Source organism: Lytechinus variegatus, chromosome 3, assembly GCF_018143015.1.
Source record: "Lytechinus variegatus isolate NC3 chromosome 3, Lvar_3.0, whole genome shotgun sequence".
In the NCBI taxonomy this organism is placed as follows: Eukaryota; Metazoa; Echinodermata; class Echinoidea; order Temnopleuroida; family Toxopneustidae; genus Lytechinus; species Lytechinus variegatus.
In genome coordinates, this window is record NC_054742.1 from 58,754,904 (window position 1) to 58,767,418 (window position 12,515).

At 36.2% G+C, this 12,515-nt stretch overlaps 1 pseudogene; it reads right to left on the bottom strand.

Moving 5' to 3' along the window:
* Nucleotides 1-762: 762 nt before the first annotated feature.
* LOC121411495 lies at nucleotides 763-12,459 on the bottom strand (annotated as a pseudogene).
* Between the last annotated feature and the right edge of the window lie 56 nt (nucleotides 12,460-12,515).

A 12,515-nucleotide genomic window follows, 5' to 3' on the forward strand; every position in this document is an offset into this window, starting at 1 on the left:
CTGCAGGCACAGACCCTGATTGAAACTTTGATCAACAAGTGGGTCTCCACAAAAGACAAGCGCCAAACGTGCTTAACTTAATTGAAGGGTTCGCTGCACAGCAGACTACATCATTATTTCCCTCCCTTTCTACCCCTGGACCCCCCCCCCCATCTCTATTTATCTATCCCCCATCAGCACGGTTTACTTCCAATTCGTCCAATTGCCAACTCGTCTACTATCATTTGGTCTACCATCAGTTCGTCCACTCACCACATGGTCTACTTTCATTTAGTCTAATGCCATTCCGTCTCATAACCAGTTGGTCCAATAGCCATTGAGTCCATATACCATTTGGTCTAATCGGACCATGGACCTACTATGATTGGACTAAATGTTTAATTGTGCAAAATGAACAAAAATTAAATGAAAATTAGACCAACTGGTTATGAGACGAAATGGTCATAGATGAAATAGTGATTAGACGAAGTGATGATTGGACCAAATGGTTGTTAGACGAAATGTAGGACAGAATGGCATTGGATTAAATGAAAGTAGACCATAGTGTTGAGTGGACAAGTTGGCATTTACGAATTGACAATTTACCATCAGCACATCTTTTATCTTGGATATTTCAGACATTTCACAAAAAAATAATGAGAAATATTCCATTGTGGACATTTCTTACTATGTAATGCCCTAACTGATTCTACTATTTCAAAGTAAAAATGTATGTAGGGGACTCGCAAGTAAAAAAAAAATCATCACACGACATAAATTATATTAACTTCAAAAAGGTTTCAAATCCATACACTTTTATTCATTATCAGTGTAACCCATGCATATCATTCCACATATGAAAGAAAACTGTATAAATAATGTTAAAAAAGAGATATATACAATACAAGAAGAATCATAAGCTTAATAAACACAAATGTAGGCCTACTATATAATAGTTCTTTTCTTTCACTCTAGATGCTTCACTTTGTTACCAGTATCATAATGAGCCAAAAGTGGGGTATGGGACAACAATTTCTAAATAGTGAGCAAAAACTTTTTTTTTTGCAAAATAAAATTTTTGAACAGATTTTGACAGTTTATGTTTTGTATGAAAATTAATGTCATAGTTCATCCATCCTTTTCCTTTTCTTTCCAGGATCTCTAATTTTTCTTGGTTGTTACTTATCTATAACAAAACATTATAAATAATGACCTCTGTGACCTTGGAACATATGATCTCAAAGTTTAAGATGATTATCTTCACAAAAATATTAATCATACATGTAGCTGAAATTGATCCCTCTAACGGTTCTGTAGTTATTGCGAGAAGAGGTTGTGACCTTTGACCTCATGACCCCTAAATCTAAAGAGAGCATCATACCACTATTGCAAATATGAAATAAGTTTTTTTTTCTTCTTCAGTTTCTTCTCCTATTGTGAGAACAAGACACTTCAATGTACATAATGACCTATGTTACCTTTGATCTTGACCTCATGATCCAAATATCAAGGCAGATCATTGTCACTTCTAAACGTATACTTGACCTAGTTTTAAGTTGATCCGTCAAACATCTATTTAGTTATTTCGAGAACAAAAACAGGAAAAGTGGATCCATGACCCCAAAGCATAACGTCTTGAGCAACTACATACGGTGGCAGAGGCAGTAGTACAGACAATTCTAGCAAATGTAACATTTTTTTCTTTTGGCTAGGACAATAATCAACATAGAGAATTGATGAAATGTCATAAACACAACAAAGCAGTGATGAAAAAAAGAGGAAAAAATGACTTATCAAAATAAACCACAAAATTGTGAATATAATACACATGTATACAAAAAGACAAGTAGACAACCATAACAAATTTTGATTACATTATTCATTAGAATTTCTTGTCCGTCCCCTCATGACCCTGTGGATAGCATCCATTTCAAAGTGAGTAAAAATCGGCTGGGTCACTTCAGGGTGACTGCTCGGTGACTCCAGGATTACTGTTACTCTCTTAGGGCATCTCGGGTGACTCCTGGTCATTCCATGGTCAAATCCTACCAGAGAAATTGACAATGCATCACAAAAGTGAATTTAACATTGAAAGAGCATGCCGAGTTGCAGACTTTTACAACCCCTGAATACATCACTGGAAACACCTTAAGCTAATTTTTGATGCAATCAAAAATAAATTATTTGACTCCTTAAAAGCTAGAGCAAAGTCAAATGAAAAGTAATTGTTATCATGTGAACCTGGATTCTGCAGTAATTGCCTCATGTCAAAGGTTGAATTTAGTCTGCAGGCTCAGATTCAAATGAGGTTTAAGTCCCAAAAGTCAATTTAATCTCTGTAAATGAGATGTGACTGAGTTTGTTTGTCACACAAATATATTTTTTTCTTGCTTAATCAACTATATTTTTTTAAATCATATTATCTTCCAACCGAGTTACACATTTATACACTAAAAACTTAGCATACAGAGGGCAGGCATATAAATCAAAGTTATATGTAAATTGCTATAGGTGATTATTAATAAACCAATACAAAAGTAACATCTGTTCAAGTCCTTGAATACAATTATTACAGAGAGAACTAAAACCCCATTTATTTTCTCTAAAAATCCTCTTTATACAATATTATTGTAAGGTCAGTTGTACTTTGAGAGCAGAACAATATGTACATGTACTGTACGTATTCTTTGTTGTTTACTTTACATAGAGCACTTTGGGCAAGATAATAAGGAAAAGTGCTATCATAGCTCTATGGTGCTATATAAATGCTTAGATGTGTATCAATTTCAGTCACTGGGACAATGAATAGTATGCCAGAAATATGAGACAGGACACATCAAACCAACAAACAGTTTCATAAAAATATGGATGACCATTACTTTTAACAACAATCAAATCTGTTTTCAGGTATTTGAAGTTATTACATGTACATGTATGTGGTGCATTTCAAACAAAACAGAGAGGAAAACCAATAGTATAGTATCTATCTACTTTCCATAAAACAACAAAAAAAGGATAGCTAATCTTCCATGATATCCATATACAATGAAAATAAACGCATGAAAAGAAACGTAAATATACAGTAAATTGAACAAAATACAAAAATATAACATGACCTGTTTTATGCTGTTTGCCTCAAAGTGCCTCAAATAAAAAAAAATGATCAGTTTGGAAGTCTTTTGCCAAGCATACAGCCTTGATCATTTGCATAGTATAATCTTGCACTGGGTTTATTATCTACACATATATAATAGTGCACGTTATTTTTTTTAGTTTTTGTTTTAATTTCCTTTTAGGGGCCTTATCAAGCCTTTGTCTCACAAAACAATAAATCAGACATCCTGTGTTTTGTACATTCTCTGATCCCAGGAGTGTGCCTTGATATGTTTTTTTTTCAAATGACTTCCTGGGCATTCTTTCCTATTATGGTGTATTAATAGGACAACTACATGTATGAACACTTGATAAAAAAAGTAAAACAGGGAACACACATAATCCATGCTGCTCATATGGGTGCATAGGGGTCAATAAACTTTTGATGTAGATATCAGGGGTGTGAATGATCATAAATAAAGAGTTAAAATCCTGAAAAGGCTGAAGAATGTTTGAAAAAAAATGAAAGAACTCCCCTACTTTTGAACATGTACAGAGGGAAAGCTAAAATTAGCTGAAATTCAGCTAAAAATCAATACAAAAGTAATCGCTGAAATTGGTTAAAATGCTGAACTTTCACAACCTTGAGCTGTGATTGGTGTTCAAGAAATGTTGCACCCAATGACTGAAAATACTACTAACACCTAGAATGAGGTAAGTACATAAATGTATCAATCGTATTGAAATATGTGACCACTTCATCAAAAAAAAAAAATCAGTAAAAATAGCTTATACATGTGTAGTATTATGTACAGCATAATTGCACAGCAACTGATATGTGGTATTGAATTTCATTAGAAAATGTTTTCAATAAATTGAATCAAAACAAACACTACAAGTACCCGATATGTACAGAATAAACCTGCTATGAAATAGGTATTATTTGATCACTCACTGAAAATGTTCCCCATTTAAATTTTTATACTTAAAAATCATATTTTTTTAAATACAATTGAATGAAAATGAAATAGATAAAAACTGCAATGCACTTCATGTAAAAATTTGCAATCAAATGGGTAGATCCATCTGAGCAACCACTTCATGAAAATGTTCCCTTTAAAATACTACTGTAAAATTATATGAATTTTACCAGGCCTTGAATTTTGATATTTTGGGGTCAAGGCCACTTTTTTGTAGGGCACATTTCTTTATTACATTACAAAAAATGAAAAAGGGCACAACAATCTCCAAGGCAAATGAGAGTGGCATTGAGGCCAATCAAAACTGAAATCTCTTAAAGAGAGAATAGCTATCTCAAGACTTACACTTTTATATAAATCTGTAAATCACAGTGCTTCAATCAACGTAGGTCGATACCCAACTCCCCCTCACAATTCTGTCGTGACACGAAAATCATCTGCAATCTCTTTCTCCGACCAACAACAAAAAAGGACTGCTTCAAGTACTCATTCCTTCCAAGGACTATGGCAGAATGAAATCTACTACCAATCAACACACATGAAGATAAATCGGTTGATAGTTTTAAGACAAAGTTTAAAGCAAAATTGAAATGTATACTTTCATCCGGGAGGGGGGGGCACATAAATAATTTAAACTCATCACTAGCCGTGCACACATGCACCAATTACATCCCGCTTGTGGAGTTTGACTGCAGTACCAGAAAGAAGATGAAGAAAAACAGACATTCATGGTCATGGATTAATTCAAGTCCTATTGAAACATGCTGCATTAATAATGAGTGTCATTAGAAGCATATTGTAATGAATATTTCACTTGACTTTGGTTAAATGAATCACTAAAACATACAAATACAGTATAAAAAGAAAGACATGAAACACATATTATAGTGTGCTTAAGCATTTACACCCACACACTTCAACACAATATATTAGATTCGCCAACTCCTTTTGTTAATGTGAACTGGCTTGGCTGTGGTACATATTATCTTCTGAAAACTTATGAAGTAAATCTGTTGAAATCATAATTTCTCTTCTATTTCTTTATTTTTTTATTCCCTTCTATAGGACATATCATGATTCTGTTCTCCTTGTTTATTTCTTTATCATTTTTCTGCTTCCGAATTAAGTACACTTAAGTACACATCTCGCACCGTTTATAGGTGCTTTTGGTTGAGAAGTAGGCAGCCTTGCTTTGGTAGAAAGTTCATTTAAATTCAAAGACGAAAATGTATCACACAAAGACTCTGCTAACAAAACTTTAACATCAATATTTTGTCCTTACCCATGTAGGGCTTCTCACATACTTTACATAATACATAAATGGTAACCAGTGCGACAAAAGACTTATACTGTAGTACACTAATTTCTAGACTCGGACTTCATTAATAGCTAAACCCATGCCTTATTATTTCATGCTATATATATATATTCTCATTGATACTAGCTAGACTCATGCTATAATCTGAAAGTACTAATTTCATTTATATTTTGTATAACTATTGAATTCTGGCCTAGTAGAGCAAAACCGGATGAAAATTAGTAGCTGTGCTTTCAAAGAGTAACTTTCTAGACGTGAGTTGGTTTCTCTGCTAATTCAATAGCAGGTTCTTCGGTTGAAGTTCCTTCAGTAGTCACCGTCCCACCAGGCTGCTTGGACTTCATCCACTGTCTGACCTCATTGTACACATCTAAAATACCTCGAAATAAATTCATCACATTCTTGGTAATGAACGTCGATATGTCAACATCATGACGAAACCATAGGTAACAACGGATACACAAAAATGGAAAGTTTACAAGGAAGAGATAGAGAGCTGAGTTTATGACAAGAATGATCCTGAAGTTGTTGTCCTCTGCTTTCCGCTGGCCGACGATGCGTAGGATAAAGAGGGGGTAGTGCGGGAAGAACAAAGCAGCAGCAGGTGAAGAATTTAATGGCATGGTCAAGGTTGAACGACAACAGGATCTTGGTGTCATTGATGAAGAGCAGCCCCAGAAGCATGAGACTGTCCAGGACGTCGAGACTGGCGGTGGTGCCAAGCTTCTCCATCAGCAACTTGTACTTGGAATTGTGAATCTCGTCATGGTGAGCGTAAGCCAGCAGGAGAAACAATGGCCCGGTGAGTGATAGGATCACCTTGAAAGAAGTCGATGAATAGATGTCGCTGTCTTGAAATTTGACAGCCCCTCTGCTGTTTTGCGAGATGTTGTAGTAGCCGGTGCTGGTAAAGTTCTCTGCAAAGTCCCCAAACATGTACCAGACTTTAGCCACCAGGATGATGCTGTAGAATACCCATGCAAAATAGGCATACTGCATCTCGCCACCAATGATAGCCATCCATTTCTGTACACCGCTTCGGTTTCCGGAGTCTGCAGGCTCCTTTGAACGAACATTCCTACTCGTTAGCACCAGACCAGATATCCATATTGCAACAATGACGACGTCTGCGCCTATCCATACCCACCGAGCGGGATTGTCCTCGTCAAATTTAATGAAGAAATTGTCAAGGAGGGCTGCTTGCAGAATCAACAGAAGGACAGAAAGGACTTTGGATCCCACATCCAGCAGAGTGACCCGCTTAATGAAAATCATCCTGGTGGCTAAAAGCTTGGCAAGAACTCAATTTCTGTGGCAACATAAAATTGAAAAGAAAGGCAGAAATTAATACTTTGATCCATTTCATTCTGCAAAAGGCAGTGCTGCCTGGCTCTTAAGCTTGATTTATTTAATGGAAGGTCCATCCGAACATAAATAAGAGATTTGAATCAAGAGGAAAAAATCAAACAAGCAAACAGCTGAAAAAAGGTTATGACACATTTTGCTTTTTTTTTGCAAAATAGTTAAATGCACAACACAGTGATATGCAAATGAGAGTTGAAGACACTTACTCTCCATTTCTTTTGTATTGTTTAAACAATAGTTCACTTTCTACAGATTGGATTAATGTAAAAAAGACATCAAATTACAACAGTTTACAATAATTGCAATTCCACGGTTTGGGAGGAATCACATTTTGTTTAACATTTTCAATAAAGAGAAAATTGAAATAATTTTGTTTATTGAGTCATCTATAGATCTGCCTCAAACAAAATTTTTAAAAATATATATTTAGAAAATCAATAATCTGAATGCATTGACTGATTAATTTTTGTGCAAAAAAGTATCCCTTGAAATGGCCTACCACTTTTGGCCCAATGCACCAAATCAATCCGCCTGTAATATTAGTGTGTATAAAATGGAACTACATGTAATTATGAATTAATGTGCATACATGTATTCTCACTATTCTGATTTCAAGTTCAAGGTCTTTGGCTTTCTATTATTCTTCCCTCGTCCGTAACTCTCTCTCTTTACCACTCCCACAATTGCTCTCTCGATCAACTTATCCTCTCTCTACGACTCTCACACTTAAACCACTCCCACTACTGCATACAACTCTCTCATCTACTTTCTAGTCGCTTAAGAATACAAGCGAGCCAGAGAACAGGAAATCAGAAACAGAATAGAAAAACACTGAAGTTCAGGTGGACTGTCCATAAATTCTAATTCAGTATTCAATTCTACTCTTTCAAATCCACTGAACCCCGAAACATACTTAATAAATCCTAGACAGTCCAAACGCCTAACAACTAAATAAGCATATATCAAATTTAGTGTTTGCATTCTTTCACTTCCACATTCCAAGCAGCAGCCTGACCCACAAAACTGGCAGCTGAAATAAACACATTATGGAATGTAAACAAACATTTTAACACTCATTCAATGAACAAGGGGCATTATCGTGATCCAAGTCCCTGCTGACTCAGATCCATGGACAATTTTTCACAATGTTAAACTAAAACATGTCCTACCAGTATGTCAGTCCTGCGACAACCTCGCAAAAGGTCACATGTGTCTCTTTTCAGTCTCCACTTTATTGGCGTTGGGATTTCAATCCAAATTGCATCTACTTCTTTTCAATCTCTATTGCTTCATTTCGTTGACTAGTATTTTTATATAAATAAATCAGGATTATATTCATCTTTTTATGTTTCTCACAATTAAAATTTTGCTTTATTTTGTCTATACATTTTTACCAACAAAAAAGTTAAAATATATAAAAATTTCATGCATCTACATACATGTACATAATTCTATCCCTCTTCAAAAATTCAGTCCCTTCCTTTATTTTGATGGTTATTTTACTAAATAAATCAGAATTGCTATTGCTTTCATTTCGTCAACTGTTAGTACTTTTTAAAGAAGGCCTATAGACTTCTAGCAAGGCTACATGTACCTCCACATGCTTCTACAAAATAAATCAGGACTGTCTCTTTTCATGTTTCTCACAATTAATTTTGCTTTATTTTGTCTATTACGTTTTTACTAAATGAATCAGAATTGCATCTACCCCTCTTCGGTCTCTCGCTTGCTTTATTTCATCGGTTCCTAATTTACTAAATACATCAGAATTGCATCTACCTCTTTTCAGTCTCTATTGCTTCATTATGTTGTCAACTACTTTTTATACTAAATAAATCAGGATTATCTCTTTTACACCTTTCTCACATTATGCTTTATTTTGTCTATCACGTTTTTACTAAATAGATTAAATTGCATCTCCCTCTTCAGTCTCCATTGCTTTATGTCTGTTCCTAGTTTAACATATTAGAATTGCACATGTCACCTCTCTAAAATAAACAGCAATTAATCCGTTGATATTCATCTACCCCTCATTTCCCTCCTCTTCAAAACCCGTCACTTTTAGACAGTTTCCTACAGATGACAAATAAGTATTTTCAATAATGAGAATCATTAAAATCAATAAAAATCACATTAAAATCAAAATTTAACTGTCTTATTACTCCTCATAATCTGAGTCCCCTCCTATGGGAAATTGGCAGTCTCAACACGAGAAGGGGACTTGGATCACGAGGAGTAGTTAGACAGCTTAATATTGTTTGTAGTAAGATTAATTGTGTCTTAATTAGTGTTTTTGATCATTTCAACTTGGAAGAATATACAGGAGAAAAAAAGAAAAAGATGACTATTTTGTGTCAACTGTCAATAGGATTTCAAAACACTGCATGTGCGAGGGTCCGAGCTCAGACCCTCGCACATGCGCATGCAATGTTTTGAAATCGGCAGCAAATTATTTATACGTGTGAGGAACTAAATATTGGCTCTAAATTTTGAGGCTAACTGGAGATAGTCTGCTGGCAAATATTTCACTCCAGTTAAGGGTCTGAATGTGCAGCCTACTCATGTCTTGTGTACTGAAGGCCAGCAAGTTTTGTATGTGTTAGTCTTTGCGTGGAGGCACACTTGTTGATCAAAGTTCCAATCAGGATCTGCGCCTGCTGACTAAAATGAAGGATGGATATGGAGTGAAATTAGGATGAAAAGTAAGAAATTAGGCTTCTTATTCTTTTTAAGCTAGTTTTGGTGTAGGATTTTTACAATGCATCTTTTCCTGCCTTTGCCACTCGGAGTATCAGAGTGAGTTTTGGACCTTGAAGTTCGGGTAGGTGTAGCGGTAGTGAAGTGGAGTGGAGACTGCACGAACATCACTTGAGTTACCGTTGGTGTAAGTAACACCAGCAACATACACACAGAATGTTGTGTCTAGGGCCTACCACTCAAGGGTTCATTACCATCCTGCCTGTGGGGAATCTACAGGTAGGACTATGGTACATGTATGCCATAGACAGCTGGCAGCGGTCTGTTTCGAGGAGTTTTAACATTTTTTGGGGGTTATTTCTCCTCGTACACAGACGGTTCGCTATTGTGCAGCCATCATTTAATCATTAATTAATCATTTAAGGGTTAACAATTCAAAATCCCCCCATCGGGGCTAATCGATTTTTGTCTTTTATTTCATGAAAATATATAAAAAGAAATTGTCCAAAATAAAGATTATTATTTCGTTTTGGCCTGAAATGCACCAAAAAGGGAAAAAAGTAACTTAAAAGGGGAAAAAATAGTGACTTGGTCTTGGTGAGTGGAGCCAGCGGTGTTCAGCGGGACAGCCAACATAACAGAGACCGAAGCTTTGGTCTAGGCACTAATTCTACAAACGAGGTATGCCAAAGCTGTACACGGCACACAATTTAAACAAGGCGGAAGCGATTTTGTGTCTCGCCCACTTATGAAAATAAGCAGAAATATCGTGATTTGCGAGGGCACGCAAGAGAATTATATCGAAACATTGTGAAATGACTGGGATGGAAAACACTTGTCGTAAGAGCTTTGCAAGTAAACTTTAATGTTGACCTGAAAATGACCTTTGACCTTACCATGTGAACTCCGACTGCAGCATAAAATGCAGGTCACCTAGGTTCATCTACCATCCAAGTTTTGTTGAAAAGTAACTTACGGTTGCAGAGTTAGGTGTCATAAGAGAGTCTTGCATGTAAACTTTAACGTTGACCTAAAAATGACCTTTGACCTTACCATGTGACCTCCGACAGCAGCATAACATACAGGTCCCCCAAGTTCATCTACCATCCAAGTTTGGTTGAAAAGCGACTTTTGTTTAGGAGTTATGTGTCATAAAGAGTCTTGCATGTAAACTTTAACGTTGACCTGAAAATGATCTTTGACCTTACCATGTGACCTCAGACTGCAACATAAGATGCAGGTTCCCCAAGTCCATCTACCATCCAAGTTTGGTTGAAAAGCGACTTACGGTTTGGGAGTTATGTGTAATTACAGGTTTGTGACAGACGACATTTGGATCCCTAAGTCTCACCTTCACCTCTGGTGGGTGAGACAAAAATCATTTAAATATCACTTTTGCGACCAAAAATACCAATTTCCATACAGTTGCAATTTATTTTTCATTAGTGTAGAGCTGTAGAAAATATTGGTGGAAAGTATGATCGTGGTTCCCAAGTCTGCACATCTAAGATTTAACTTGAATTTCTTTTTAATTTTATTTCACAAAATCTTTCAGTTGACAATGTTCCTTACATCATGATGAGTTAGTGTGCCAAATATCTCATAAATATTTGAAACATCTGATTTTCTTGGAAAAAACCTTGGGCAATTATTTTCAGACTGAACAAAAAAAAATGGTGCCTCATGTCTGCCCACCAATTCACTTTGCATGCGATTCAGGGATTTTGATCTGATGAGAATGGCTGTATTTTGAGGCCATCACAAGAAATGCCCAAAATTCAATATTTTTCCACCATTGTGAGTCGAATTTTGTAATCAATATCTGTCTAAGCATTAGATGTGTTAAGTTTGTGTTCATTGCGTATCTTCTTTTACTACAATCGCCCAGATAGGCGTATGCGCATACAAGGGGGACTGCACAGACTTGCCATAATTAATATGGCAAGACAATTGTCAATTCTATACAAATAATGCATGCAGCCAAGTGCGTTAGCGAAAATGCAGAGCACGCGAAGTTTCTTTAGATAGATGCCACACTGTGCACAAGCCGCTTGCGGCGAGTGCCAAGTGTGCATCATCTGAAGAAACCGAGCTTTCTCTGCATTTACTTCAACGCACGACAGAGCGAGTGCATTATTTGTTTTATAACATAGCAACACAGAAACAAATTTTTTTTAGAGTACAGTTTTGTTGGACTTCTCCCGGGACTTCTACCGCACTGGTTTGCTCAAGCGCATGCAATATCAATTTTCGTTGCGCACCTTTTGCACTGCCATGCAGTGCACCAAAGAAGTTGGATGTCATGTGACGCGTATTGGCCAATCATGATGCTTAAATTAAAAATACAGAGCTATTGTATAACAATCTCTATTTTTCTTAAGAAAATAAAAAAAGAATTAAATTTACTTAAGAGCCAAGACAGTTATAAATATGATGAATAGCTGCAATGGAAATTGACAGTGTCAAAAATTAATCATTTGTCCCCCCCCCCCAAGAGAAAATAAGCCAAACATTGCCAACCTGAAGTCCTTATTATTCACCACACACATGACACAGGAACAGAGAACAATTCATAACCTCCATGAGCTGAGCTGAGTGGGGCCTAGACTAGAGCCTACCATGCCTACCCTGTTTAATAACAAAATATATGGCTTCCTGTAGATTTGATGAGAAATTGAGAGATCAAGAGCAAATTCAAAACAAATGGGTGCTAAAAATAGATCTCGATCGGCACCTATATTTGTTTGTATCCCGCTCGATCGGGGCCCCGGCCGCTAGCCCGGGGATTTCTTGTTCTTTCGTTGACGGGTTTGCCTGCGCGAAATTCCAATTCGAGAATTCGAGTTCAAGAAATGAAAAGCTGCGAGAAATATCATCAAATTGAACATAAAAAAAAATGTGAGTGTCTTATAAAATCATAACATTCACCTCAATTTGTTGTTAATAGTAAATTTGATGTAGTCAATCCTAGCTTCAGAGATTCAGTCTCAGTTTTAGATTCAGTTTCACAGTGTCGGAAAGGTGACCGGAAACAATTGATGCAATGAAATGCAATGGCGAGCGCCCAATCAAAACAATAGAGA